Source organism: Bos indicus x Bos taurus, chromosome 15, assembly GCF_003369695.1.
Source record: "Bos indicus x Bos taurus breed Angus x Brahman F1 hybrid chromosome 15, Bos_hybrid_MaternalHap_v2.0, whole genome shotgun sequence".
In the NCBI taxonomy this organism is placed as follows: Eukaryota; Metazoa; Chordata; class Mammalia; order Artiodactyla; family Bovidae; genus Bos; species Bos indicus x Bos taurus.
The window spans coordinates 32,078,054-32,093,020 of NC_040090.1; the positions used below are offsets into that span (position 1 = coordinate 32,078,054).

A 14,967-nucleotide genomic window follows, 5' to 3' on the forward strand; every position below is an offset into this window, starting at 1 on the left:
CATGAAAAATAAAAACATATATCTTACCAAGAGACCTGTATGCAAATATTTATAGTAGCTTTATTCATAATCACCAAAAACTCAAAATCACCCAAATGTCCATAATCTGATGAAAGGACAAATTATAGTACATCCATACAGTGGACCTCTCAGCACTGGGGGGGAAAAAAAGACTAACTTCTTGTACAGGTAACAACATGGTCAAATCTTGAAAGTCTTATGCTAAGTTAAAGCCAGACAATAAAAGCTACCTTCTGTATAATTCCATTTACGTGACAGTCTGGAAGAGGCAATATTATAGGGACAGAACTCAAGTTAGTGGCTGGTAGCATTTAGGAGTTTAGGGAAGGACACAAAGGAACTTTTCGGGTGACAGAAATACTTTAGAGTGTTAATTCTTAATTCTGGTGGTGGCCATACAACTCATCAAATTGTACATCTTAAAAGGATGCATTTTACTATGCGTAAAAGATGCTTCAATAAGCTGACATTAAAAAAGTTTTTCAAATGCCACCATCTTTCTCTATATTTTCACTGTTAATTGTGACCTTTGGTGTACTGAGAATTCATGATTGTAGTGTTAAAATGAAAAAAATCCATACTGTTTGTGGTCACCTAGAATGTTTTGAATCCTTATTGCTGGTGGTATCTTACATTGCAATACTGTATGTTCTAATTGTGAAGAGTAAAGACTTATGGAGTCACATGACCAATGAATAGTGATCAGTTCACTTTGTGAGTGGTATACGGCAGGCTCACAAAGTGTCATAGGGTTCTTCTTCATAGCAAGGAGAAAGAGCAGGGCTCAGGACTGGGAACTTGCCTCATCCCATATTATTCTTGGGTTCTTTGTTCCTCGACTGCTGTCCAGGGAGGACCGCCTAAATAGTATGGCCATTGGGGTGCTTCAGGAACCAGGGATCCTGAAAGGGTGGGGCAGTGGTGGGGCGATTGAGATTTGAGCCCGCTTGGGCTTGCTGGTTGCTTTGAAAGCCCCTGCCTCAGAGAAGGTGAGTCCACCAAACAGAGAAGGAAGCTCCAGCAGAACTGTTTGAAATTCCCCACAAGAGTCTCCCTCCCTCCTGCTTTTTCTCCCGGAGTGCATTTCATCAGCATCGGAAGGACCGCTTCCCGGCACTGCCTTCCCTACTTGGCTGGGGTCCCTGAGGAGCTGAGCTAATGAGTGGATAACACGCATTTGCCAAGGCCTTCCTGGATGTGGTACCTGGGCTTTGTTAATTTTAAAATGCCGCCATCCTTGGCCAAAGACCATTTAATTCCCTCTCATAGCAGTCACTTATTTTTAGCATTGGCTTATTTTCCCTCCATCTTACTAAAGGGAGGGGGACATTATACCCTATCTTTAAGAACCCAGCAGCACAAGCCAGATTGCTGACCCTCAAGAGAGGTTTTATAGCCCTCTCTGTGTGGCTGACAACTCTGCAGGTGTTCTCTGAGCATAGAACTGATGCTGCTCTTGCAGCTGGACCAGGGCAGCCTCCTTGGGAAGCTCTTCTTTGCTGGCTGGCCAGAGGCTGAGCAGGTAGAGCACTTTGGACCCATGCTTCAGCTTAGGTCCTTAGGAGGCCTGACAGCGTGGAGGTCTAGCCTGTCTTGGAGGCTTCCAGCCTCTTCCCAAGATCCCTAGCCTGTTCTCAGCCTGGCTGCTTGCTGCACAACGGTGCTTCCTTTGGCCTAAAGAGGCTGGCTTTGTGCTGTCTCATCTCCTGACCATAGTGATGATGATGGTTGTGGTGTCTTCTGTGTGCCAGGCCCATGTCAAATACTTCCAGTATTGGCTGTGATCCTCACTGCAACCCTAAAAGGGATGGATTATTATCCCTGTTTTACATATAGAGAAAATGAAGTTCAGAGGTGCTCAAGCTTGTCCACTGGTGAAAGGGGGAGCCAGGATTTGAAGCCAGGTCCCTCCGAACCCCAAACCCTTTTTCTGTCCACTAGACTGCACTGCCTAGGGAAGATTCAGGATCAAAGCCATGTCAGGACCAGGTGTCAAGTCAACTCAGGCAAGGTTTCTTGATGACCCACTATGTGCTGGATGATTTTGAGAAATTTAAATACCAACAAACTACTCTCCTTGTCCTCAGAGAAGAAATAAAACAAGCCCCCTATAACTGTAGAATGAGGCAAAGTATGGTCAGTACCCCAGAGAAGACCAGCCTAGAGTGCTGGGGAGGGGGCGATCATGAAAGGAGGCCCTTTCACATGAGGTGGGCCTTGAAAGATGGACAGGATTTTGATGGGTAGAGGTGGAGAGTAGAAAGACAGCATTTTTGGAATAAGGACCATTGTGAGGATAGGCTCCTAAAGGTAAGAAAGTAGAGATGTACCAGAGTTGATAGGAGGCACTGGCAGGATCTGGAGACCAGTGAGCTTACAGGAAAGCCTTATCCAGCACAGGCCACTGTCCTCTCAGGCTGAGACTGTCCATCCAGCATGTGATGGAGTTGTGAGCTCGAGAGCTGAAAGATTGGGGTTCACATCCAGGCTCTTCCTCCTATTGATCTTGACAAATTCTTTCACTTACCTGTGATTGTTTCCTCAACCGTGATACAGAGATAACAAGGTGAGCTACTTTAAGTTTATAAATATATGTAAAAGTGTTTAGAATGATGCCTGCCACATAATAAGCACTGGAGAAGAGTTTGCTACTTTAGTTAATAGTAGAAGGCAATGGCAACCCACTCCAGTACTCTTGCCAGGAAAATCCCATGGACAGAGGAGCCTGGTATGCTACAGCCCATGGGGTTGCTAAGAGTCAGACATGACTGAGCGACTTCACTTTGACTTTTCACTTTCATGCATTGGAGAAGGAAATGGCAACCCACTCCAGTGTTCTTGCCTGGAGAATCCCAGGGACGGGGGAGCCTGGTGGGCTGCCGTCTATGGGGTCGCACAGAGTCGGACACGACTGAAGCGACTTAGCAGCAGCAGCAGCAGTGTAGTAGTAGTGGTAGTGTCTTAATTATTATTATGACTAACTCTGCTGCAGCTGATTGTGGGTGACCTCATGAAGTTAGTAAATTTCCTGCAAGTAGACCTGTCTTTGAGGGAGGTGGCGCTATTACTTGCCTCTCACCAGTATCTCTTTTGTGTGATGCAGAAGCAGTAGGGCTTTGGAAATCCTTTTTCTACTCCTTTTCATCTCAGAAGCCATGCCTAGAACATGGGACCCCAGACCAGAGCATTTTGACGTGAAGCTGGCTATTGTCCCAGGTGGCCACCTGCCTGGTGAAGAACAGTTCCCAGTATTTCCCAGCAAGGAAAGGTGGCTGAGGGTGCTGGCCAGGTGCCCAGAATGCCAGCACTATGCCCCAAGAAAAGTGTGCCGTGCTTGATGTCTCTCCCACCACTGCTGCTGTGGCTGATTATCTCTGAGTAACAAAGAGTCATTTCTAATCCCATTTAGAATCATTGCCCAAGATAATCCTGTTTCATAGTAATGATATTCCAATTCCAGCATGCACCCGTTTCTAGTTTGGCAGACGCATGCCTTGACCTCAGGCCACCCAGGCACTGCTCCTGGGAAAGCGATGCCAGCTCATTTGCCTAACCTGACAGTCTCAGGGTACCCACCCACTTTTCCTCCGCTGTATCCCATCCTGGGGTTCTGTGTTCAGGGCTGTCTTCACAGAGAGGATCGGTTGGGACAAAAAGAGCACCCCGTGTTCATCCCCTTCAGCAGCCTGGGGAGGAGTGTTCCATTTCTAGGGACTGTGATGTGGTGCGCTCCTGCACCTCCTCTCTAAAGACCTCAGACCCACTCTGTGCCATGAACTGTGCTCATTAGGGCTGCCAGGCTGGTGGCTCGGGGATACACAGTAAATATCAGTAAATACGGTGAGTGTGCCTGGGATGCAGCAAGGTTTTGTCTGTCTCTCATGCTATCTGCGTGAATAAAATATGATGTAGCAAATAGTTTAGCCAAAACTAATGAATGGTGAGTGATCTGGTTCATTGTTCATATATGAATGGATATCAGGCTAGAAAGCAGACTGTGCTTATGAACCACAGGGTTCTGTCCTATTCACTAGTCATATCACTGATTCTAATGAGACCAGTTATAAATGACAAACAAATTGGCAAATTAAATAAAGCTGATATGTTGTGTGAAAGAATTGGGAATGTGAAAAAAGAACTCAATGGGAGAGAGCAATGGTTAAATCTGTGGTGATAAAAATTAATAGGGGGGATGAGTGTTTCAGTCTGCAGTTAAAACCAAAACCAATGGTAACACCCAGGGCAACCCAATTTAGCAGTTCTGGCAAGTAAAGCCCAGGAGCTGACTGCAGCCTCAGTGTGTGCACCAGCAGTGCAGTGTTAAGGCCTCAGAAGTGAATTGATAAATATTTACTGGCTTGTACTCTGCCCTGTGTGCAAAGGAACAGATGGCCAGGCACAGTCCTTACTTTAGGGAGCACAGTCTAGATGTGTGTGACAGAGTAGTGAGGGCCAAGGGCTCCGGAAAAAGGACCTGAGTTTAAAATCTAGCTCTACCTCTTACCAACTGTTTCCTCATCGGCAAAGTAGGAACAATAATGGCACCTGCCTCAGCATCATGTGGTTGCAAAGATTAAAATGCACTTAAGACAGCCTAGTGCATAGTAAGTGTAGGAGCCCCAACATGCTCTTATGGATGATTTGCCTATGGAGAGCCTGGTCTAGCCCATACTGTGGAAAGAATCCCTAATAACCAGGGCCTGACCACTCTGGCCCATTGGTTTGGCGACTGAGTATTATGAACCACAGATTGAAAGGTATGGACCTGTGTTTGGAACTAGGTGAAGAGTGTGAAATTGCAATTGTCCTGGAAACCCTGTAATGGATAATCTTGGTTTGGTGGCCCACTTAACATGTCATGCCTTCCTTGAGCTTTGCCCAAATTATCTAACCTTGTCTGGGCCCACTATTGATTTTTGACCCTTGTCTATCTAAATCAGATTCCCTCTTATTAACCCAGCTAGCTTTACGACTGTCTGAAAATATCACTGTCCCTGGTGCATAGTGAGGGCCCAGCAACTATGGGATGTTAGGACAGACTAATGGATGGTCAGGTGGGTGAGAACCAGTGTTGTTTAGGGGAATGTGCACCAGATAGTAATGAATTTGAATCTTGGTTCCTGTGTTTATTAAACATGTACACTTGGACAGCTCATGTTATCTTGCTGAGCCTCAGTTTATTCATTTATAAAATTGACTGGTACCTCATTGCGAGTGGTTATAATGATCTGGAATAGTAAATGTAAAAGTAAATGTAAAGTGCTCAACCCTCTATGGCTGTTTTATTATGATTATTGATCTTTGCCTTTCAAGGGAAGTAAATAAAATATCATCCTCATTCAAGAAAACTGGGACACATTTTCTATACAGGTACCTAGCTTCCTACCTAATCTTTAGTTTGTTTCCCAAGGAAGCTGGCTTTAAAAAGAAGACTGCACCCCATCCTCCCAAAAAAGAAGAAAAGAAAACCGCCCTCCTATTTCCCCACTACCCGCCCCTGCCCCAAGCTCATGGCCCCCCACCACAGGATCTCTAGATTCAACACGTGCCTTTGGTCGGCCACCCTGCTTTCCTGACCTCCCATAGACTGGCCAGTAGACTGAATGAGCCACAGCTCATTTGACTTCCAGCAAACCTCCTGAACTGTGACCTCTTTGCTTCCTCCCCTCACTGAGGTGTGCGCTGAGTTGAGAATAGGTCAACTCTTTGTCTTCTCCTTGGGACACAGTGACCCTGTGCTTGGATGTGGGGGGTAAAGGGGAGGGGGAGTCAGAGGAGCCTCTCCAGAAGCTCCACATTGTGTGGGGCCGACCTGGAGCTGGGATCACTGCCCTTCTTGCTTCACCAGCTCCAGCTGCTCACCAGCCGTCTCTGACACGTGCCTGGCCCAGCCTAGGTCTGAGCTCACACCACAGGTTTCCTCCCTCTTTCCTAAACAGTGTGATGACCCAAAGCCCCTCCGGCCACTGAGAGCAGAAAGCCAATCAATGCAACTGCCCTCTCAAGCTTTGTGAAAAGTCTTGAAAATGGGAGCTCATCTAGGTCCATATGAGCCAACTTCCTAAGGGTGTGTCCACCTCTAATCTAATTACAGCCTAATCAGCTAATTAAAACATGCCTCGTGGGGGCTTTTGCTCCACAGGGACTTCTGTGAGTCTCAGGAGCTGCAACTTAGAGACCACCCTCCAGTTCATTTCCTCATCTTTGTTTGGGAACTGCCTGGTGTAAGTCGGGAAGGGTCTGGTGCTCAGGAGAGGAAGATGGGGACGTTTTCCACAGCTAAGCTGCCTGCAACCCAGTTTGGACCCTCAGGTGGGAGAAGGCTGGGAAGGGCTAAGACAGTTGCCTTCCACCTTTCTCCCTTGTTTCTCACCAAATGAATTATTTCATTTATTCATACAGTCATTCAGAAAGCATCTGTTGACCACTTATTGTGATATAGGCATTGGGCAAGAAGCTAGGAAAGGTTGAGACATGGCCCTTGCCCTGTGGTCTACTGGGAAAGGTAAATAAAAATAGACAGGCAATCACGATATGATATGGTGAGCGGCACCTTCCACTTGAGTGAGAATTGGGTTCTGTGCAAGCAGGAAGGGCGTGCACCTGGGCTGAGAGTCAGAGAGGCCTCAGTTGAGTTATGACTATGTCACTGAGGAGCCCTGAAGGTGAGTGAGCACTAACCAGTAGAACGGAAAGTGGGGCGGTGGGGGGGACTCCTAGCAGGAGGGATATATTTGATGATCTTTGGTGTACTTCAGGGACTTCATTGATTTCACTGGGCCCTTAATTTTTCAGCCCCCAAGATCACTAGATCAACATAGGAATTAGAAGTTCGGCAGTTGAGAGACTCCCTGAAGGAATAAACTTTTAGAAGAAATGAGGGCAGGAAATCCGACCCTTTTAAGTTTTTTTAGTAATTTTATTTATTTTTGGCTGTGCTGGGTCTTCACTGCTGCACAGGCTTTTCTCTAGTTATGGTGTCTTAGCTCCTCATTGCAGTGGCTTCTTTTCTTGTGGAGTACAGGCTCTAAGGCACCCAGATTTCAATGGTTTCAGCTCATGGGCTCCAGAGCACAGGCTCAGTAGTTGTGGTGCACGGGCTTTAGTTGCTCTGTGTCATGTGGGATCTTCCCAGATCAGGGATCAAACCCATGTCTTCTGCACTGGCAGACATTCTTTTTACCTACCACTGAGCCACCAGGGAAACCCCTCAACTCTTTTTTAAAAATCATCTATGGAGAAGGCAATGGCACCCCACTCCAGTACTCTTGCCTGGAAAATCCATGGATGGAGGAGCCTGGTAGGCTGCAGTCCATGGGGTCGCTAAGAGTCGGACACGACTGAGCACCTTCACTTTCACTTTTCACCTTCCTGCATTGGAGAAGGAAATGGCAGCCCATTCCAGTGTTCTTGCCTGGAGAATCCCAGGGATGGCGGAGCCTGGTGGGCTGCTGTCTATGGGGTCGCACAGAGTCGGACACGACTGAAGCGACTTAGCAGCAGCAGCAGCAGCAGAGATTGAATTACAATCCTTGGATACATGCTTAAGAGTTTTTGTTGTCTCTATCAGAAAGAAATTTTTAGAGCCTGTGGCTCATGAACTACAGATTTAGTAAGTGCTACTAGTGATTCTTTCCATTTGTTTGTGTGCAGAAATGGCTCTGACTAAACAGATTTTTTTTCAATTTCTTTATATTTGTTGAAATAGGCAATTGTTCCTAATTTAACTATAAGAAGAATAATTTCATTTGTATTGTATGAAAAATACATGTTTCTAGTTTTATTATAGCATGTTTCCCAATAAAAATTATTAAAACATGTAAAAAAAAAAATAATAAATAAAATAAAAATCATCTATTCTTGTGTCCAGCCTGTTGCTTCTAACTGCTGCATCATGTTTTATAGACCACATTTAACTCACTCGTTTCCTCAGTGATGGACACTTGAGTGCCTGCAACTCCCCACTGCCACAAAAGGTGTGGGGACATCTCCCATGTTTGGACCTGTGTAAGAATTTCTCTGAGATACATATACTCAGGAGCAAAGTGCTGGGTTATTGGGTCAGGTACTTGAGTGTGACAAATATTACAAGATGACATCTGGAATGGCTGCATCAGTCTGTCCCCAGGCAGTGCCTGAAGAATCCAAGATCCTCATGCCTTCACCAACACTGGGTATTTTTCAGCTTTCTCACTTTTGTCAGTATGTTGAATTTAAAGTGCTATCTCATTTTTAAATTATTTTTAAAGCAAGTCCTTGTTGGTTATCTGTTTTAAATACAGCAGTGTATGCATATCAACCCCAAATTCCCAATAAAGTGCTAGCTTATTTAAAAAAATTTTTCATTTCTCTAATCACAAATGAGCTTGAGAATTTCTTCATATACTTAATCATCTTGTTTGTTTCCTCTTCTGGGTGTTTTTGCCTCATTTTTCTGTGGGACTTCCTGATCCTTGCCTTGTTGCTAAAACTTGAATTGAGGCAAGTCCTCCAGACTGTTAGCTACCTGGGAATCCATAAAGGGAAGTAAGAGGCAATATAGCTGAATGATAAGAACATGGACTTGGTAGCCAGACTGCCCTGGTTTGAATCCTACCTGTGCAGCTTACAACTGAGTGACCTTGGGCAGGTTACTTACCCCTTGGTTTCTGTTTAACCTCCCTCATAGCGTTGTTGTGAGGATTAAATGTTAGTATATATAAAGTATTAATATTTAAAATAGTGCCTGGTGGGTAGGAAGTATATACAGATGCTAGCTCTTATTATTAGACCGCTGTCTTCTTCCTACTTAGCTCTACTGTACCCTTGAGAAATTGAATACTTATACCAGCAGGCAGTAAGAGAAAGTAGAAAGAAAACAGCTCTCAGCCTAGACTCAGAGCTCACTACTCCTACTCACTTGTATAACTCTTACCCAGGTCTTGGGTTCTGGACCTGCGTTTTCCTCCCTACCTGAGGCCAGTCTTCAATACCTGACCATTTCTGACTAGTCAGATTTCCAGGCCTGCAGTACCCGCCAGCCCCCCAGCCTGGCTAGCTCAGTCCTGTTGCTCTTCCTCTCCCAGCCTGTCAGCTGGATACTATCCCTCACAATCTTCACCTTCAGTATTCACACAGCTCAGTCTTTTTGGTAAGTCAGCTCACTTGGGCACAGATAAGACCAGAATAGATTGTGATGGACACACAGGAAGGCATGTACTGCTACCAGAGCCAAGTCACTAAAGGCCAACTCTAAACCTCCATCCTCTTGGGCTGCATACATTCTCTGACTTTCCGGGTTAGTATTGGAAGTAGGGTATCTGGAGATTATCTCTAGCCTTTGAAGTTGATACTGACATTGGTAGGCATGTCTTTCCACAGACTACCAGAGGCCAAGTTCTGAGCTGGCTGGGAGAATTGCTGATGTTTGTAAGCCTTTGCCCAGTGAGAACCTGTGGAGTAGTCAGCATAGTTCCTTTGAGTGTGTTACAGAAAAACATGAGTGAGTGGAATGGTGTACCCTGCCCCCTTTAATCCAGCTATTAAAAGCATGAAGACCTAGCCCGAACTAGGTACTGCCGATTTGGCACCAGCTGTTGACGTTTAAGGTAGTGATACCTAAACCGAAACCTCACGAGTGACAACCATCATGCCGGCGCCAGAACAGAGTCGGCTGCAGTTATCCTTTTGTGGATCACCTTGAATAGCAGTGCCTGCCTGCCTTTGTACCATCAGATCCGGTAATCCCCTTGTCAGGCAGGTGGGCCAACTCACCATCCCTTACATGTCACCTTCTCCCAGATACATTTCTGAATTGGGGGTTTGTTTTGGCTTCAGCAAAAACAACGTCAGAGACAGAAATCTCTTCATTTCCGAAGTCTCCTCATTGCTGCTCCTGGTGTCTGCTTCTTTTGCCTTCCCTTGGCCTCATACTAGTGTGTTTCTTGGTTTCTGGTTGTTGACTTGTTTTGTGTCTGCTGTTTCCCTCTGTCTCTAGTCCTTAACATATGACCTGGCTTTTGGCTCTCTGCCTCACATCTCTGCTGCCTGGTCTCTGGCCCTTGGCTCTGTTTTGACTATGAACTTCTTGGCACTCCCTGGGCCTGACATGCTGCTAAACCTGTTCTCACCAGCCTTGCCCTAGGTTTCTCTTACCCGGCTGGCCTCTTACCCTATTTCTGCCCTGCTGCATATCACAGGTCCACAAAGTTCTTTTTTGTCTTCAAAGCTAACTATAGTCATGTAGTCCTTTAGGCTGATCTGGACTGACTTCTCCAAAAAAGACCTGATCCCCATGGAACTCTGGGTCAAATGCTTTTCAAGTATGAGATGGCTCCTGGACAAAAAGCTTATTGCTGTCTGATAAGTTGTTTGGTGCCACTCTGGACCACAGAACAGCCATGGTTCTTTTAGTCCTAGCTCTACCCCACCGTGGGGCTGCTGCCTTTTGCATTTATGAAAAGTGAAAGGAATCTTCTCCAAGGTTGCAGAATGAGTCACTCGCTTGGATGCTTACCCTCCTTGTCCTCCAAGTTTGTGAAGTGAATTGCCCATTCCTTTTGATTGGGTTAGCAGCCCCAGGGCCTAGCCTCATCACTTTTCTCTCCCCATCCTGCCAGACCACTGTCTGCCCCCTGGGGCCAAGGGTAGCATACTTGGTTGCTTGGACACGTCTTGCAGCCTGCAAATTGGACAGATGGAATCAATACTCAGGAACCTGGAGAGGCCCAGGTAGCACAGTTAGTGACACTAAATGCCTAGAGGGACAGCCTGCCCTGGGAGGGGTTGTGATTGAATGGTGATTGGACATAGCAGCTGAGCATTAACCAAATTATGTCCATTTGAGTTTAGATCGACAAACCCTCCTCACTTAAATTTTAAAACAAGCCAACTTGAGTAGAATATAGAAGAGCTGCCTTCTTAACACAGTGCTATGGCAGCACAAGTGCTGGGTATAGATTTGGAGCCCACTTCAGCCTATGTAATTATCACTAAGATTATATGGACACAGAGAAGAGAGCTCATATTTGTGAATCTCCTTTGATGTGCCAGGCACTGTAGAGTTTTTATCTCATAACTTACAAGGGGGAGGCATCATAATCCCTATTATTCTAGTAAGGAAATAGAGTTTCAGAAGTGTAATAATTTGTCCAAGATCACAGTTAGTAAGTGATAGTGTACTATGTTATAAAATGTACTTGTTATAAAATGTCACACCATCTTCCCTATTTGTGTGTCAGTTCATAAGTCTCTTGACTTGCCTACAGCCCAACCATAGGGTCAGGTACACAGTTATAATAACTAATGTCTGTTGAGCACTTATTGTGTGTCATATACTATGAAAGCACATTTTATGCACTAAGAGTCATATGAGCTAGATATTCTTAATATCTGATAATTATGATACAGAGTGATTTTCTCATTTCATCATTTGTTCTACATTTATTAGTTGTCATTCTACAGTAAAAATAAAGCTTTCCCTTCCCCCTCACCCATTGACTATGTGGACTCTTGGAATCTTAGTGTGCAATGGGTGATAGTCCGTTAATGTCATTATTCATGTTGATGTTCATATTGACTCAGAGTTTTTTAAATTTATTTATTGATTTATTTTTGGTTGCACTGGGTCTTTGTTGCTCTGCGTGGGCTTTCTCTAGATGCAGTGAGCAGGGGCTGCTCTTCATTGCGTTGCATTGCTGTGCACAGGTTTCTCTTTGCAGTGGTTTCTCTTATTGTGGAGCACGGGCTCTAGATGCGCAGGCTTTGGTAGTTGTAGAATTTGGTCTCAGTAATCTCAGCAAGTGGGCTCGTAGTTGTGGCACACAGGCTTCAGTTGCTCCGAGGCATGTGGAATCTTCTGAGACCAGGGATCGAACCAATGTCCCCTGCATTGGCGAGCAGATTCTTCTCCATTTTCCCCAGAGAAGCCCATCTGTACCATGGTCTCAGATTTTAAAGCCAACATTATAACCACTGTGCCATACTGCATCCTTTGCCATGAGATATTTTTCTTACTGCCTGCAGTTAGTTTGCCCATCTCTAACAGCCTTTTTGAACCCTCTTAACTTTTCATCTTCTGGGAAACAGGAAGACTAATGACAGTCCTTTCCAAATTATTTGTAAACTATATAAGTAAATTACAATAAAAGATAGAAATGGTAAGGACCTAACAGAAGCAGAAAATATTAAGAAGAGGTAGTAAGAATACACAGAAGAACTATACAAAAAAGATCTTCATGACCCAGATAACCACGATGGTGTGATTACTCACCTAGAGCCAGACATCCTGGAATGCAAAGTCAAATGGACCTTAGGAAGTATCACTATGAACAAAGCTAGTAGAGGTGATGGAATTCCAGTTGAGCTATTTTAAATCCTAAAAGATGATGCTGTGAAAGTGCTGCACTCAATATGTCAGCAAATATGGAAAACTCAGCAGTGGCCACAGGACTGGAAAAGGTCAATTTTCATTCCAATCCCAAAGAAAGGCAATGCCAAAGAATGCCACACAGTTGTAGTCATCTCACACGCTAGTAAAGTAATGCTCAAAATTCTCCAAGCTAGGCTTCAACAGTATGTGAACTAAGAACTTCCAGATATTCAAGCTGGATTTAGAAAAGGCAGAGGAACCAGAGATCAAATTGCCAACATCCGCTGGATCATCAAAAAAGCAAGAGAGTTCCAGAAAAACATCTGCTTCTGCTTTATTGATTACACCAAAGCCTTTAATTGTGTGGATCACAACAAACTGGAAAATTCTGAAAGAGATGGGAATACCAGACTACCGCACTTGGCTCCTGAGAAATCTGTATTCAGGTCAAGAAGCAACAGTTAGAACTGGACATGGAACAGCAGACTGGTTCCAAATCGGGAAAGGAGTACATCAAGGCTGTATATTGTCACCCTGCATATTTAACTTATATGCAGAGTATATCATGTGAAATGCAGAGCTGGATGAAGCACAAGCTGGAATCAAGATTGCTGGGAGAAATATCAATAACCTCAGATATGCAGATAACACCACACTAATGGCAGAAAGCGAAGAAGAACTAAAGAGCCTCTTAATGAAAGTGAAAAGCAGAGTGAAAAAGTTGGCTTAAAACTCAACATTCAGAAAACTAAGATCATGGCATCCAGTCCCATCACTTCATGTCAAATAGACTGGGAAACAATAGAAACAATGACAGATATTATTTTCTTGGCCTCCAAAATCACTGCAGATGGTGACTGCAGCCGTAAAATTGAAAGATCGTTGCTCCTTGGAAGAAAAGCTATGACCAACCTAGACAGCAAATTAAAATGCAGAGACATTACTTTGCCAACAAAGGTCTATCTAGTCAAAGCTATGGTTTTCCCAGTAGTCATGTATGGATGTGAGAGTTGGATTGTAAAGAAAGCTGAGCACCGAAGAATTGACGCTTTTGAACTGTGGTGTTGGAGAAGACTCTTGAGAGTCCTTGGACTGCAAGGAGATCCAACCAGTCCATTCTAAAGGAGATCAGTCCTGAATATTCATTGGAAGGACTGATGCTGAAGCTGAAACTCCAGTACTTTGGCCACTTGATGGGAAGAACTGACTCATTTGAAAAGACCCTGATGCTAGGAAAGGTTGAAGGCAGGAGGAGAAGGGGACAACAGAGGATGAGATGGTTGGATGGCATCACCGACTTGATGAACTTTAGTTTGAGTAAGCTCCGGGAGTTGGTGATGGACAGGGAAGCCTGGTGTGCTGCAGTCCATGGGGTCGCAGAGAGTGGGACACGACTGAGCAACTGAACTGAACTGATAGGCAAATAGTCTCCAACTAAAAACCTGACAGTGTCTGCTGTGAATTACATATCTGACTTTTAGATGTGAATTTTAGCTGCTTAGAGACCCTTCTCATTTCTCTTTAGGATCATAATTCATAGCCTGGATAAATTGCCTATAAAAGATAATTCTTAAAATCTTTTTAGGTGAGGGGTATTAGAGTCAGGAGACTGACTTGACCATGTTACTTATCTATGAGGACTGTGTGTATGTGTGTGTGTGTGTGTGCATGGGAGTTACTGAAATTCATTCATCCATTCAGCAGATAATTGGGCCAGGTCCTGTGCCTGTTGAAGGTTATGAAATTCAAACCAGTTAATACAGGGAAAACCAACAACACTACTGACTACAGATACTGAAAAACTTAACAACAGAGAGAATCTAAAATTACAGTTTGGCTTTTTAATAGTTACAATAATTAGAGTAATTTTTAAATTTTTATTTATTTATTTTTGGCTACATGTCACCACATGACTTGTAGGATCTTAGTTCTCTGACCAGGGATTAAACCCAGACCCTGGTAGTGAAAGTACCAAATCCTAACCAGTGGATCACCAGGAAATTCCCTAGCATAATTTTTTTTAATGCTTGCAATTTATGCCTTCAAAAGCATTAATAGTTTTGAAGTCCAGTGAGCAAAAGATGAACATACTAAAAGAAAAATAGGCAAAGGACATTATTCATGAGAATAAAAACAATTGATTATTATAATTCATGAAAAAAGAAACACAACTGATTGCTAAAGATTTTTTTAAAGTCCAGCTTCACTAGTAATCAAAGAAATGCAAACTGAAACAGTGATGTGATTCCATTTTCTGTCTAACACATTTTCTGTGTCCAGATTAACACACTATTAAAAAGAAAAAAATGCCCTATTTGATGAAAGGGCTCCCCTCATAACTCAGTTAGTAAAGAATTCGCCTGCATTGCAGGCTGCCCTGGTTTGATTCCTGGGTCGGGAAGATCTGCTAGAGAATGGATAGGCTACCCACTCCAGTATTCTTGGGCTCCCCTTGTGGCTTCATTTGGTAAATAATCCACCTGCAATGTGGAGACCTGGGTTCAATTCCTGGGTTGGGAAGATCCCTTGGAGAAGGGAAAAGCTACCCACATTCTGGCCTGGAGAATTTCATGGACTATTGCAAAGAATCAGACACG

The 14,967-nt window shown here is 44.2% G+C and overlaps 1 protein-coding gene across 1 annotated transcript in view; it reads left to right on the plus strand.

The window, feature by feature from the left end:
- CLPB (ClpB homolog, mitochondrial AAA ATPase chaperonin) overlaps positions 1-14,967 on the plus strand; it is a 147,282-nt gene that overhangs the window by 39,340 nt on the left and 92,975 nt on the right. The gene's annotated exons all lie outside the window — the stretch shown is intronic.